The sequence below is a fragment of the Anopheles darlingi genome, chromosome 2 (genome assembly GCF_943734745.1).
Source record: "Anopheles darlingi chromosome 2, idAnoDarlMG_H_01, whole genome shotgun sequence".
Taxonomy (NCBI): Eukaryota; Metazoa; Arthropoda; class Insecta; order Diptera; family Culicidae; genus Anopheles; species Anopheles darlingi.
In genome coordinates, this window is record NC_064874.1 from 40928517 (window position 1) to 40944942 (window position 16426).

At 47.0% G+C, this 16426-nt stretch overlaps 1 protein-coding gene and 1 non-coding gene across 2 annotated transcripts in view; both read left to right on the forward strand.

The window, feature by feature from the left end:
• Positions 1–16426, forward strand: part of LOC125949467 (SKI family transcriptional corepressor 1-like) — a 66862-nt gene that overhangs the window by 11303 nt on the left and 39133 nt on the right. The window lies entirely within an intron of this gene.
• On the forward strand, positions 9583–9654 carry Trnaa-cgc (transfer RNA alanine (anticodon CGC)). The gene has a single exon. It is a non-coding gene; the product is annotated as a tRNA-Ala (tRNA).

Genomic DNA, 16426 nt, shown 5'->3' on the forward strand with positions numbered 1-16426 from the left:
TTCACTGCACTAACCACCGTTCCTTGGGCGGCGATATTGGCAATTGAGGCATATTCGCCTACAACCCAGGAAGGGGTATGGTGGGTGGCAGCGTCACAAAGTGTTACCCTCTCGTGAGTCATCGTCGGCGTAAATTTAGCAGCAATGCCGTGGATCGCCGTTCATCGTTTGGTATATTTATTTTTATACATATCTACATTCCGTTTTGTCAGTATGAATGCATGATTTTTCTGTTTTTTTTTTAATTCCTAAGCTCATTTTGAACTTCAAAAAATGTTTTCGAGGCTTTGTGTTTAAAAATCCGACTCATTTATGATAAGGAAAAGTATTTTCAAATTGAATATAATCTTATGAAATTGCTTCGAATTTGTTTAACATTCCAGATGGGCATATATTTACAATATATCAGTCGATAAAAAAACGAGTCAAACGAGATTCCTAATAATGCGCAGTTGTTGACTTCGTATTATTGAACTTATCTCTGTTTATCGATAGATTTGGGGGATATAACAAATACACATCGCTGCCAATTCAATGTCCCTTATCGTCTTCATTTTCGAATCCATTTGATTTTAGCATGTGAATATGCTTGCTTCCAAAATTACACCTCAAAATGATATGTTTTTACGACACTTTTACGAAACTTCTGGTGCAGACTTGGGCTAAAAAACTGACTGTCCTTCGTGCAGCATGTAATGTTAAACAAAGGCAAAAAAGAAGAATAAGATGGTTTGAGCAGTTGTGAAGAACTACAGCTTATCAATTTCACATTTTCATCCTGTAAATACCTAATGCAATATCAAAAACTAATTTCATTTTGTATTTTTGTCTCTTCACGACAGGTAAGCGCTCCTGTGGTCCATCTTTCGTGCCTGGTGCGGTCAAAACGGTAACTCCAGTCATGACACGGATGTAACCATTCCGTCCTTGTTACTATGGCCCCCGTAAGTAGTGTGGCCATGGTTCGTCGTCATGGTAGTTTCTGTTGAACAGTAAAAGCACCATGAAATGCCCGAGGTGACATCGGGACAACTTAGCGACAGTCGGAGACACCATCCGTTGCTACTGCAGCTACCATATCTTCGGGTCAACTCTTCTTTCTCACATTTACGTGCCCAAGCTGGTACCCGATTGTGCGAAGCGATTGCTAATTGGATTGGACCGTCCGTTCGGTTTTGTTCTCGAAGCCCCACCCCACCGCTTGGAACTAGTGTGGAATTATGAGGCATTTTGTTTTTAGAAATGAGATTACACTTCTGCCATCCCTCGATCGTTTCCACCTTTACGCCACTGAAGGGAGTCTATGGTAACTACGTTTGAAACGCATCTTAGTTTGACACTTGGCGCGTTGGAGGTTTGGTAATATTTTGAAGCAAAATGAATTATGGAATGCCAATTTCAGTCCGTATTTACGCATCACAGAAATCACAAAGCCAGGCCAGACAGTAAAAAGGGATCGGTAGAAGAGGAAAAAACCACAACATGGCTGGCAACTGTTACCGCCAGCCGCCAACCGGAGGAAAAAGGGCTTATTACCTCGCTCTCGCTGGTCGCTTCCTCATTACGATGCGTGAGTCAGCGGTGCGGTAAGAGACGTGGCGTGGGGTGTTCCAATAACAAGAAGAGTTGGAGCCCCCAAAACCCACGCGATTGCCTAATCGCGGGGACGGACCCCCCCAGGAAGGTCCGTGAACCGGTGGTAATGATGGGTTATGCGCCGCGACAGAGAGCGCAGGGTCGGTCTGTTGGTCGGTTGAGTGTCCCTTTTTGGTGTTCGTGTTCTATCCATTATCGCTCCGTGCACCCGTGCGTCTTGCGCAAGGAAAAGGTCAACCAAAGCGAACGAGAGAAAGGACAGCACTGGCGACAGAGCACCGCAACAGCAGCAACAGCAACAACGATTACGGACTACCGTCTCCAGCTCTCCAGACCATCCTCTACCAGAGCGTTAGAGACCTTAACCTCTGCTGCAGAACAGTGCTGGCACTGCTATAGCGCGCCGCTGCAGGAAACGTTGCTTGTGTAGGATGGGTGAAAGCATCGGATAATGGAGTGGGGTTGTTGGAGGAGGAATCCGCCCGCGTACACGTACGGGTTACGGGACGGACGAACGACACGGAACGGAAGATGGTCATGGTAGATACACGTGTACGGACGCGCCGTGGCAGTATGGTCTGTGACACAACGAGAGGCAGGGATGGCGAAACAAAGGCTATTATGGGCTATTGTTTGCTAAACATACGGTCGTTTTCTATGATCCAGCACACATTACCCATACGCATACGCTCTCTTGGACTGCCACCCCCGTGGAAGAAGCATACAGAAGGATTAGAGAGCCACAAGTGCCGTACACAAAGCAGCAACAGCAGCAGCATAGTTGATTGTTTTGCTTCGTTGTTTCTAGCTGCTGCTGGTTGGCATCCGGTGTACCATGTTGCTGCTCATTTCATATTCCAATCTTCTGCTTCAGCTTCTTTCGGCCCTTCTTGCGTTATTGGTTTAGCCAATTGGTGTATTAATAATGAATTGAAAGACCATAATTATCTCGTATCGAGTATCAATTGGTCTCCGCTGCATACCAATTTGCTTGCTGTGCCCCGTCTTTTGCACGAATTCCCAATTGCATCCGTGGCACCAAAGCATACAAGAAGCATGTTGCTGATTTATTTGCTTTCTCTGCGGATTAGATAACCAAGCCCCGGGTCTGGCCTAGTAAGCGTGACCAAAAGATTTCCAAACTAATCAGCAACTAGCGTGGAGACAGGAGTAGCAGAAGAAGAAGAAGAATGAAGACGATTTCACTGGAATCCCTCCTGTGTGACCAAATCGAAAAACTTTCAGGGAGCGCCCTGTTACACGTGGTCATAAAATTGGTCTCACGAGCGTCACCAGCAGCACCAGCAGCAGGAACAGAAGCACGGAACGCATCATCTCATTCCGTTGGGGGAACTTTTGCTTGGGAGCTTGGGAAAAAGTTTAATTAATTGTGCCTGCTTTGGTCTTGGTCTCGGTGGTGGCGGTGCTATAATAGTGCGTATTCTGACTTTCGGGTGACAAACTTCCGCGAGAATATCTGGCTATGGAACATGCGCCACACGTGCTGGGGAAAAGTTTTGGCGAACGGCGAATGGTTGGTGCTTCTATCGAGGAGGGTTTTTGGGGTTCGGTTGCGGTCTGAAGTAATTTCTTATTTAAGTTCCCATCGAATCTCGGTTCCCACTCGGGCACTGGCGACCGATCGCCTGGAACCTCCCGGGGGCGGCCTCTGGTGGTTGTTTCCTGGTTCAATGCCTTTGCGGCGCACTCGCACGGATCGTTGGACCAACTTTCTGCTACGTCACCAGCCACAGAGCACTAGCCGCTTTAAATGGGAAACACCATTATGTGTCATGCGGCCCAAAATTTATTCTAAATCAAACGGCGAACGGATTTTGTCATTAACTCGCTCCATCGCGCTCCGTTCCCGGGGACGGCCTTTCTGTTCCACCTTGCTGGTTCCACCGACCACCGTTAATCCTCCACGGACCGAATCCATGGGACATGTTTACAAGAATAGGCCGCTCACGAATCAATCCACTTTCTCCAGAACGGTGGAGTAGAACGAACGAACGATCAGTCGCGCTCGATGGTGTTAAGGCAAAGTAAAGTTTGGTTCTTCGATCGTCCATCTGCAGAACGAGGCAGCAGAGCGGTGGTTGTAGACGGATCCCCCCACGATGTCTTTGAAATATCTGTCTTCGAAATGGTAAATGAACATAAATAACAAAAGGTCCATTGAACTGTAGAGACCGAGAGAGAGAGCAGGAGAGAAAGATAGAGAACGTCGTCGTAGGAGTTTGAAGAGGATTTTATTCATAAATTTTCCCTATTGGCTGGATGCCTCACCAAAGTCAGGCAAACGGTCGAGAAACAGAGAGAGAGAGAGCGAAAGTGGACGGATACAGATACAGATGGGCCGCCGAAAAGTGTGACAAGTAAAGCACCTTAGGAGGAGGGGAAACCTTCTCCCCGTCCCCGGAACAGCAAAAGTATCGCGTAATTTATAGCTCTCCTCACCGCGGTCGCGCCGCATCTTCGCCTCCGTTGTTGGCCGTTGGACTCCCGTGCCTGATCCCGGGCATTCATCTCAACGGGCGGATCAATTCGATTTCCAATAGAAAGAGAGCGAGGCGGCGGCGCACCACAATCCGGAGCGCGACCCTTCGCCGAACCCAGAACACCTCACGCAACTTACAGACCGTTCTTCGTTTTCGTTTCTTCTTCAAATCGTCTTCCCCTCGCCACCACCCGTCAAAACCGCCAAACAATTATAATCCTCACGCGAACCGGTTCGAGAAGCCCCAGCATCAGCATCAGCATCATCATCATCCCTACTTCTTTGCTCCTTATGCGTGTACTGCGCCTATCCAGATTTCCGATGCCCACGGATACACTGTCGCTGCCGCCACCGCCACTTACCTCCTGATCGCTAAAGATGTATCATTTATGGTGGGGTACACCTTAACCTTTATTTTCGTTTCAAATTTCGAACCACCATGGCAGGCAGCAGAGGCACATGGGCAGCACCGCCAGCGGTTGTGTTCGAACCGGGAATGACCGCAGGCGCTACTATCACCTTCTTCACCTTCCCCTCTTCGGTTCCCTTTCCGCTGCTCTAATGCTTGCTCGCTGTCTGTGCGTTGTGCTAACGAGCGAACACTGGACAGGGAGTGAGGGGATGATGTTCCAAAACTCCTTCTCTTCTCTCTATCTAATAGCATCCACTCCCATCCATTCTTCTCCCTCCTTCGTGGTTCGTGTACCTCGATACACGGATTCGGGTGAGTGCAAAGGGCAACCACCGTTGGTTTCTCGCTCGCTCGTGGCCACTAGAAAAAGGAAGCTAGATGGAAGACGCAGTGCCTGGGGAGGGGAAAAAACGATGAATCGAAAATCCACGAATTATATGTTTCTACGATCATCATCATCATTATCATTCTTTAGTTGCTGTGTTGAGTGTTGTATGGTAGAAAGGTAGTAGTTCGTTGGCTGTAATTTGCTTTCAATTTTCCTTCTCCAGCCATTATGCGTGTTCAGATGGATGTGGCTCAGGACACTCAGGTCTCTTGCAGGGTTCCTAGATATGACGATACACCAGGGAGGGAACACAGGAAGGCACACAGGGTTCTAAAAGTTACACCACGTGTGTCGCCCAAAGTTCGACGTTACAGTGCAGCTGCGAGAAGTGTATTTCGAGTTTTCCATTTCATTTGTTCTCCGATTTTCCAGCTGACCGCGCCCACTGGAACGTGTGTCACCTCGTGCACCAGCATTCCGGGTTGTTATGCGATATCGAGCCGACACCATCTCGTTGAAAGATTCGAGAAAAGAAGCACGAGGAGCGATGATGACCACGACGATACACCACCACAGGCTCTGGTGAGGGATAAAAGGTCAATGGCAGTGGCAGAGGCTCTGGAGCGCGCGGTCCAGGTATTTCTTGACCGACCGACCGACCGACCGTTCAACCAGATCGACGAGCAATCCAATGGAAGCACGACGAGAGAATGGGCGCCTTAACAAGGCACTGGGCGGCAGCAGCATTACCTGCCTGTTGTCTGCTGGCCCGCCTGTGCCTGGCTGGCCTGTGCCTGCGCCACCATGATGGACTGTTTTCGATGCGGTTCATTGAGCCGAAACATGATCATCATCGGGGTTCTCGTTTGTCCGACGAGTCCATTTGGATGAGAGCACACATGAGCGATTTGAGTTGAGGCCCCGCCGGATCATTCCCATTCCATTCCGTTCCGTTGGCCAAAATTAGCTGCATCCGATCGGTTGGTTTATGTTTTGCTTGCTCTCAACCCACTGGCAACCCCCGAGCTAAAGTGTAAAGACGGATTAGTTTGTTACAAGCATTTAGGAGCTGGTACAAGTTGAGCTGCAAGCAGCAGCTACGGGTAGTGCATTACATGGGTGTGTCTCTGCTCCGATTGCTGCACTATCATCGTGTCACACCGTGACATGGAGCCTACGGAGCCAAGGGCGCGATGAAACCTGATACACCACACCTGATCGTCTAATGTAGTCCGGGTGGGTTTAAAATGGCCAACCTGAGAAACCTCATCTCATGATGAGCACGATGAGCGATTCGCTTGCCATTAACCACTTGGACCAACAAATCCATTCTGCTGCCAAACTGAAGGTGCCGAAGACGACGAGACAACGGGACGGGATGCCTGAGAAATGATTCACTAATCGACCGTTCGAAGGCGAAAGACGATGAAATGCAATCAATATTTACTTACATGGCGTCATTTGATGGCCAGTGGTGGTGGTGCCGTTGTTTATGGTCCTTTTATGCTCAACATACTGCTGTCCGTACCAGTTGTTTGCACAATTCCGGATGGCTCGCCCTTTCCATCGTATGCCTGCGTGAGTGTGTGTTTTGGTTGTCTTCAAGCATTGGCACACGATGCGAGCACAACGCGCGCGGCGTTAGGCCTTTAGGCGAGGCGGCAGCATCTGTTTATGCTGCCTCAAGATGTTGCGCCCGAGGTTATTGCTGGTACCGGCAAATGGGCGACCAGCGTTAGAGGGTCACGAACGATGGGCGCATCGTCGTCGAGCAATGGATGGTTTCGCAATACGTCAGACGGTCGGCCGGGTGGTGCTCTACGTACGCATATTTATGTTGATGCATGTTGTGCCAGACCATCTAGCAGGGCCCATGCAGAGCTGTGACCAAATCGTTTACTCCGTCCACGACCTGTGCGCGGTGTAACAACAAAAGGAACAACTCGAGGAAAGATCACCTGAGCGCAATTGACAACGACGATGGTGGGAGCGGCGAGCTGCGGCGCCGAACCTTCAATTAACCAACAATCGGTCGAATGATGATGACGATGATGATGATGGTACAAGATGACGATTGAGTCAGCTGCTGCTGTCGCAACGCAACCGCAACCACGACCGACCGGGCGTCAAAATGACGGTGGCTGGCGTCGCGCGAGCGCTCTCTGTGATGTTATTGCTGTCCAAGGTCACGCGATCGCAACCGCATCGATCGAACTATGCCACCAATCTGAAAACTCTTCCTAGCCCAACTTGACCTGCCCCCGGCCCCGGTCCCGCGACACATTGCCATATGCTTCTGTTTGCACTCGCTAATGAACGCACAGCTGTGTGCGATGGATGGGTCAGTGATGAAGTATTCATGCCGTAGATTTAGATCCCATGAATACATTAGTGTGGAGTGGCGGCGGTGGCGGCAATTCAGAGCATGGAAGGAAACCCACTCACCCTCTCCCCACTTCCCTCTAACCCTCTGCTTTGGAGCTCTAAATTCCCATCCACTACGTTTGGTGCCGCTCGATAGTCAAACAAATCGAAGGAAAGTCTGATGAATTGCGTGTCATTGTTCGAAGTTAAATATTTGAGTTGATTATGCCATATTGATTATGACTTCGGCGTGGGACAATAATTAGCCTAATTCGAGGATCAACAGTTTTATTTCCCCCAAAAGAAAACCGTCTCGCTTCAGTGATTTTGGAGCGGGCACGTTTTTGGGGGCATGGAGAGGGAGAGAATAATGTCTATTAATAAGAGATTTTAATATGGCCTAATACGCATTTCCGCAGCAGATTGGATTTGAAAAATGGAAAGGTATTTTTATGGTTGTTACAATCTATATATATAAAAATCTCGTGTCACATTTTTTTGTGTCCAAACTCCTCCGAAACGGCTGAACCGATTCGAACCAAACTTTGTGTGTATCTTCTGTAGGTATCAGAATCGGATGTAAACTATATTTCATTCCCATTACTTAAGTTATTAAAAAAATAGGAAAATTATTTTTCGTAACTTTCTGTTAACCTTTGATTTGATATTTTTCTTAAATTTTTCATACAAAAAAACTAATACTCTCAAATTTTCATAGCCCTAGCTCAAACAGTTTTTTTTAAATAATTTTTTGAAAATCAACTTAATCACCGAACAGTAGTTGCAATACTGAGCGCCAGGGAGCGTTGACAGCGCGACTTAATTTAATTGATGAGAATTTTATCCTAGAAGGCTTAGCTAAAACCGGTTTAAGCATACTGGGGCAATATGCACAATTCGAATTTTCGAAATTTCATTAAAGATAAAAAAATTATGTATAAAAATTTAAAATGTGCACACAAATTACTAACAGTTCAGGATGTATTCGATTGCACTTTTAGTAGGAGGTATAAAAATTCGTTCTTTCCCCAAAGAACAATGATGATAATTGAAGTGCAATATGAAAAATCCAGATATTTTCAATCGTCGAGTCAGATACCGATATCCGGCCGTATCGATGAAAACACGAAACATCCACATCCTTCTTGAATTCTATAGTTTATTTGCAAGCATTAACTACATCATTAGCTAAAAAATTTGGCATTCATATTGAATCTATACTAAAAGGCAGTATATAACAACTATTAACATTATCATAAGTGCTGTTGCGCGGGGTCTAAGCTCCAGGCGGTAACGTTAGGAGCTCAACTCAGTTATTGGAAAAATGAGTCATTACGTGTGTTCCCTAAAAGGACACCGGTAGACCCGGGGTGTAAAAGGGCAGGAGACTTGCGAATAAAGGGGAATCTGATTAGAAAACTTCTTTTTCGTAGTATCCCAAAAGCGAAGAGACCCCCTGTCGAGGGCCTAGCATCCACGACAAAAAACTTGAGCTCGATAGTCCCTCAAAAGCGAGGAGGAATTAAAGGCGACGGGATTACATACGAAACAAACCGTCTCCGTTAGTCAGTAGATCAACTGCCAATGATAGTTTAGTAATTAACCTTGCTGATCAATCCATGAAATTCAATCCCATTATTAACCTTGCTGATTAATCGCTCAAAACCATGGTTGGCGATCATGTGACCCAGGTTGAATCATCGGCAAATATTAACAACAATCCTAACACACAAAGTAGAAACTCAAAGAAATAGAACATTTCAGTAAAACCTAATTTTCTACGCGTAGCGACGCACGCGGGTCATGCTAGTTTTCTTATAAACTATCAGGCCAGTTTGCGTCCTTGTTTGCAGTTATGACCAAGTGCCGATAAATTAAACTTTTCTCGCTCTTACTTTTTAAATGCAATCATTATAGAAGAATGCATTTTGAAATATTTTAGTGTATTTTTTACGAAAAAAATGTGATTTTGCTGGCAAACTCAACGGTTCTTTCTTGTTGCTTTTGAATCGTTGTGTATGTTGAGCGAAAGGAACTAAAAAAAAGAAAAAAGTCGCAGTTAATTGTTTGCTAACTAAGCATTTATCGTTTAAATATTATCAATTTATTTGGTTGAGAAACTTATCAAATTGTAGCGGAAAAAGCAGAAGGGAATTTTGGTACTCAAAGCTGCTATTAACGGGTTAACCATCCAATAAGGAAGTGTATAAAATCCCTTCCAATTATTAATTACACAATTAGTCAATTTGGCATTTACCAGTAATTATAAATAAACGCACAATTAATGTACTTGAAAGATGAAGACTGATAAAGAGTAAACAATATTTACGCACCGTGGAAACAAATTATCGCAGTATGCGCGGATGTTGCTTCGCTGCGTACGGGGATGTAGCTCAGTGGTAGAGCGCTCGCTTCGCATGTGAGAAGTCCCGGGTTCAATCCCCGGCATCTCCACGATGATCTGTGACGTGTTTACCTTTTTTCGGAACTTTTTATTTGGAAGTGTGACATGCATGTCCACACTTATCTTTCGATGGGTTCAGGTAACATCTGACACAATATTTACAAAGCGTAGCGAACAGTTATTGTTTTAGCTTCTCATAAACCATACAGATAGCATGCTTTTGGTTTACCTATTCTTCTATAATAAAGTGTAAAGCTCGATCGAATCGATTCACGGTGAATATTGTGCAGGATCGCTCTCTTATGCGAATATACAAACAATCTCATAATGTTGTGTCAGCAATAGCACAGTAGCTGTGCTCGCGGTTATGTGCTAAATGGAGAGACGTATCTCCTGCACCATAAACCATGTCCCCATAGAGGTCACAAGAACTCTGTACCATTTGTCCCTCAGCTGGCTTTAGCGACAATGCGCTACATTTGTGGCCCGGTTGTTGTTAGAAATTCTCTCTATCCTTGCACCACCGTTCACGGCAGAGCCGAGCACAGGTGAAACGGTTCTGATGGCCACGAACAAGCGCCTATCGCGCGCGCTTCGTGTGTATCGCCATTCGCCTTCCGTTCCTTCGCTCCACCAACACATCACCTCTTCTTCAACATCATCGTACACATCAATAGAGCTAGCGGAGCGAAACGAAGCCCCGATTCAATGATGCGCCTCGATACGATACGATTAGAGGCGAAGGACTTGCAACCTTGGTACGCTTGGACGCTTTCTTGCCGTTGTGCACGGAAAGGCCACGTGGGGTATTTCCAGTGAAATCGATACACGCATCGCGCATCCGCTAGAACGCCCGAAAGCGGAGTGCCTCACGCGAAACCATCTTATGATCGATACTGGAAATCACGTAAAGAGGCCGGCCTGGCCTGGCCTGGCCTGGTAGTGTAATCGATGTTCTTGGTCTCTAGCTGGCTCATCGACGAGGATGCGAGAATTAAAACTAAATTTAAATTCCCGCGTGCACCGGTACCGATTGACATTGAGCGCTGGTTATGGTTACTCAAGAGTGCGCATTGCGTCGTGTGCCACCATGGAATGCAAGTGCTATGCTATGCTTAAAATGCAAGATGGTATGACACTGCGTATGGTTAACGGTATGTTGATATCATATTCTTGCTTGACGCTACTGTACGTCGCAATCAGAGCGAAGACAAAACAAAAAAACACTCAACATAACGACAATGGACCCATCTGCCACATTATTAGTACCCCCTCCTGGCCCGATGTATGATAATGTCGTCGGAACTCGCGCTCTGTCTGCCACAAAAAATAACAATTGTATTAATGTTGCTCATTTTATCATCCTCTTCCACCTCAGCACCAGTCTCGGTCTGGTCTACCTAAAACTACCGTTCATGGTTACTGGCTGGTAAATCTCGAAACTCCAAAGCCCCCCCGAAAAACGGTCGGAGTTATCTTTCAATTCTCCAACACCGCCTCCTCCTCTCCACTACCCCTCCGGTAACCCATTAAATTCGTTTCGCCTGCTGTACCGTTGTGTGTCGCGCAAGTGTTACGCATTATTTTGCTTCACTCGCGCTCGATTCCCATCCAGGTTAAGTTGCGTGCCTCCTGCCCATCTCCCCCGCCCCTGCCACGGTCTGCGCGAAAAAGGAACAACTTTCTCCTCTCTCGGCTTCTTCTACCGGGAAAATGATGGCTTCCATGGCCCAACGCAACGGTGCCATTGTTTCTTTCCAACCTGCAAACCTAACGGAACTAATACTCCCCGGACGGAACACAAGACAAAACACGGGCCCTCCCCCGTCAGTTCTTCAGTGGCTAGCTGGCCACTGGCTGTGCCGCTCTTGCGCCGCGCTGCCAAGCATAAAAATCGCAAAAGAAGAAAAACATATCTCGTCCCGGGATGACCGGGGGAGGCATTTTCCTTTGACTCAGATCCGAAATGGTCCATGAGAGTCCAATGGCGGTGCCGCCGCCGCCGACTGACCAGCGTGTGTATTGTTGTAGCGTGCGTGCCGTGCGGTGGTTGGTACGGTTTGGAATATGGGGAACGGGATGATGATGATGGCTGGCTGGCGCTGGTAGGTCTGCATAAAATCTCTATGCCTGTACACTGCCAGTATCTGCCTTGGCAGTGAGACTCCTCGAGCATTGTCCGAAGCATAATTGACCCAGTTCCCAACCGCGATCTATTTTCCTCTCCCTCGTGGAATCGAAACAGAGGAAACCGAGCAACAACCGAATCATAATAAAAAAAAAATAGTCGATCCCCCCCGCTGCTCACTGGATCTCAGTGCTCAGTGCTGTGGGACTCGATCGATTCGTGGTGGTGGTGGTCGATACTTGACCAACTTGACAGTTGGTGGAATACATTTTACAACAGCTTTGCAAAGAAAACGATGTCCAAATATTAGACACACCACAGATGTGATGTTCGCATAATAAAATGGTTCCGTGACAAGCGGCTTTGACGACACAAACTGCAGCCGAAAGACAACCCCTCACGGAACCACCAACGGAACGAGCAAAGCAAAGCGGCTTTGTGAAGCGACCGAGGCACCAAGACGTCTCAGGCGCCACACCATCCAGCCAGGCCAGAAAACTTGATTTTTCTTCCCGCAAAGGGGCCGATCAGCGCAGCAACAGCAGCATCGCTGGCACCATTGGTTCGCGGTACGTGCGGGGCTAAGTAGTGCAGTAAGTCTGTTGCACAAACCGTGATCACCCGGAGAACCGGTTGATGGTGGTGCGTGCTGCTGCAGGAGCCCCGTTTTGGCCGCCGTCAACTCGAAAATGTGGGTCACAACATAAAGTGATTCCGCTTTTCATCGTTTCTCGCTGTTTCTGAGCGACGACGACTAAGACGACGAGTGTCCTCGCTGTGGCTGGAGCTGGAGAAGAAAGAAGGTCGCTGTGTGTGGGTTCTGTGTTTTGCATGCGCGATCGTCTCGTCGTCTCGCAACCGCCGCAGTTTGGATTTTAATTCCATATCAATGGAGGATGTCGTAAGCGCGTTGTAGTAGCGGCCGGACGGGAGCTTCTTAGGTTTGTAATCTTCACCAGCACAGCTGCTCTTGAAACATATTATTTGATAGTAAAAATGCGAGATGTAGATTACATAGCGCTTCCATCGATCTACGATGATGATGATGATGACGATGATGGCATTTCCGGGGAAAACGCTGCAGCAGCAGCAGCAGCATCAATCAGCACTCACTTTTTTCTCACTCTTTATTTGCCGGACACTTTCTGACCTTTTTCTCATCGCTGCCGCCGCTCAGCAGCTTCTTCCATTCCAAGGCGAGATCGCTCGACATTTTCCGGAGCATGATTTCCATCGTTACGGGGTTGGCGTTGTAGGCGTCAATCTGGTCTGGTGGTCTGGTGGCCTGTGGTGGTGGTGGCTTGTAGTTGAAAAACCTTGAAAGGCTTCGCTGCTGGTGCCAGAGGTCGCTCACGAAAGCGTAAAGCGGCGCTGTCGTAGGTGAAGAAGCGCCTTTCCTGCCTGCCTGGCAACCGGTAACCTCCATTTGCACGACGTAACGAGCGCTGCAGAAGGAACACCGTGCATTCATCAACCGTGTGGAGGCCCCCCCCTTACCCCACGAACGTACGAGTCCTTGCCGAATAATTTATGAAGTTTTTCCCCTCGATTCGCAATGGATCCGTCGGCCCCGGAAAGCTTGCTTGGCCAGCAGCCCTCCCTCCCTCCACCGAACAGAAAATGCATAATGCACCAACCAACATGGTTGGTCCGTTGGGCCGACCAGGCGCCGTGGCCTTTGCGGTGCGGTGCTCACACAGTCGTTAGTGTTCCACATTTGAAGCCGCTCGCTCGAGTCCGCTTTTTGGTTGATGGAACTTTGTAGAAACAGCAGCAGCAGAGCGCACGGATAAGGTTTATTTACTGCGATGAAAAGGGATAAACTGTTGGGGCCTGGCTGGTTGGTTGGTTGGTTGTTTACCTCCTCCTTGCAGTCGCTATTCCTTGAGGGAATGAATGTTGGCCCGGTGGTCTAGATTCTTCCGACGGGATGCGATAACGATAGTGCTAATTTGGTCGGTGTGCAATGATGCACATTTCGCTTGAATTATTGCTACCCATCTGAGAGTGAAATGTGTTGTTTTGTGGCAGTTTTTGGGGCTGTACGGATCTGTTCTCTTCAGAGCAGAGCTTGCAACAGTGTGTCAACAACGTCGTCGGTTTTTTGCATGATTTTGTGAGGAAGTATACATTTGGAGCTCGAATAAGAATGCCAGTAATGGGAAATAGCGAATTGTGATAGCATTTTTTTTAAACAAAACAAACCTTAAAACAATTATTTATTTTAACCCCTGGGTTCGGACCATTTGGTCTAATTTTCATTCGTTTCTCTTTGGTATATCTTTTCATTGTCAGATTTGGCAATCCGATCGACTTAAAAATTTCGATATGGAAATTATGAAATATGAAAGGGGATCGAATAAATAAACTTACGTTAATAAATGGGTTCGGGAACCATCCATGGTACATTTTCCTCTAAAAATAGTCGTATTATAGCTATTCAGTAGGAAATTTCGAGTACATAATATTTTTCAGTCATTTCTACATTAAAAAAAAATCCACATACGGCACATTTATTTGGATTTGTGCATTTGTGTTGGATTGCGAACGAATATTGCAACATGTCATTATTTCTACTTTATTATATCAATACGAACACTCATATAGCAACATATTTCAATATCTCTTGGTTATAAAAACAAAACATTCTAAATTCAATTCAATTCAACCATTTCCATTGAAAATACACTATGGACCAAATGGTACACGAAGCTATTTAGTGTGAGTTTTTTAATGAACTGCAGGGTTAACGAATGATACTTTACAATAGTACAGTAACATTGAACTGTTATCAATTCAAACGAATCGTAGCTGAAAACACATGTTTTCCTGTGCCAAACATTCCTCAGTGGTGGATTAACTTCTGAGCCATAAAATGTTATTTCGTTAGAAGATGTGCTTTTGTATGTACAGCTCGGAGGGTTTATCGAAAATTATGAAAAATTTAGTTGCAAAAATGACACTTTTGTAACGATTTTACTCAAAACAGGAGCTAATGTTGATTGTATTAAAAAATAACTTCATTATGGTTAATGGACAAAGTTTTAAAAATGTCGAAAAGTATCCATTTCCTAGTTTACGTTTTATTGGTTTTGACAAAATAAGATATTCTGTTTTACAAGAACCTTTCTTTATACATTCTTTTAATCAAGCAAAACTCATCGTTACTATGTTTATAGTATGTAAACAGCTGTGTTAAATACTGTTACCGATTATACTAATTTGCGAATATTTGTTGATGCACTTAGTACATTATCTAGTCGTAGCAGCAACGCATGAGCTTTGTTCTGTTGGTGCAAAATTGGAACGAATCCCTTTTCGCTCGATGCGTTCGTGCACCATAACTCTCTCCTTTATCCTGCAATATGGTCCTTTCTACCATTGTTTACGGCAAACACCGTCACCAGATATGGCCAATCGAGTCCCCCCGAAAGGAGAGAGGGAGGCTCTGCAGCGACGATTGCAATGCGACGATCGTGCAACAATGCCAGACACTCACTCTCTTCCCCACGTGCTCATTTGTCCTATCAATAAGCATTTCTTCATTTCCGAATCTCCGACCCCCCCCCTGCCGTCCAAAAACCTTCCGATGGCCATGGCTTTTTGGGGTCCATTTAACGAGGGTTTCCGGCGTAGCAGAGGCGGCGATGAGAGATCGATAGCGCACCGGGACCGGCCACCAGAAGCAGCTGCTGTCGTCGAGAGCGGTTGGTCCCCGGGTGCGTTGCGTTGCATTTCACTGGAGGAGAGCGGCGCCCCTCCACAATCCCACCCTTGTGCTTGCCTCGGTGATAAAATTCCAAAAACCTGCCCAAAACAACAATCCATTAATTTATTATTCTTCAGCGGGGGGGGGGGGGGGGGGACCAGCCCACCACCAACCTACCTACCAGCACACCTACCGTCATCGATTTGATAATAGTCCACCAGAGCGACGACCGTACGGACGGAGCGAGCGCGCGCACCATTAAAAAGAAGGGGTTGGTCCGTTGCCGTCCGTTGGTCCTTTTTTGCGATGCCCGGGAGTAGAAAGCAAACCAGAACGGCAGACCGATCGACCGGTTGGGTTGACGGGGGGGGGGGGGGGGGGGGGGGGGTGTAAGGAGGAGGAAAGGTGGAGTTCGAGAAACGAAGAACGAACGCAAAATGAATACCTCTCCGGGTCGCTGCTCAATTTTCCACTGGCATTTCTATGATTTATTTGGCACCGAAAATGGCTTTTGCAGAGGGAGGTGGAATGTTGGGCCTTCCTTTCCAGCGAGCGAGCAATCGTGTAGAGGGACTACCATGATGATGATGATGATGATGATGGCTTCATGGGACTGCACTGGAAGGACGCGAACTTCATGGTAACGACGACGACGACGACGCCCCACGACATGACCATGGCCAATGGGCGCGCCAGGAAGGAGATTCTTGCGCGGCAGCACCGAAGAAGAAGGAGCAGAAGGAGGGGTGTTACCACCGGCCTCTGTACCAGATGAAAATCGTTAAATATTTCTCCCAAAAACCAGGCCCTAGGACTCTACTACTACTGGCCCCTTTTTCGGTTGGTTTGTCGGAGTTTGTCTTTCCGATTCGCTCGGAAATTCGGAACGAGCCGTTCGAGTGTGATGGTCCGGTCCCACCCATCCACCCCCTCCCACCTCCCCTCTCCCGTAATGGGCGTCGATGGCACAGTCTTCCTGGGATGC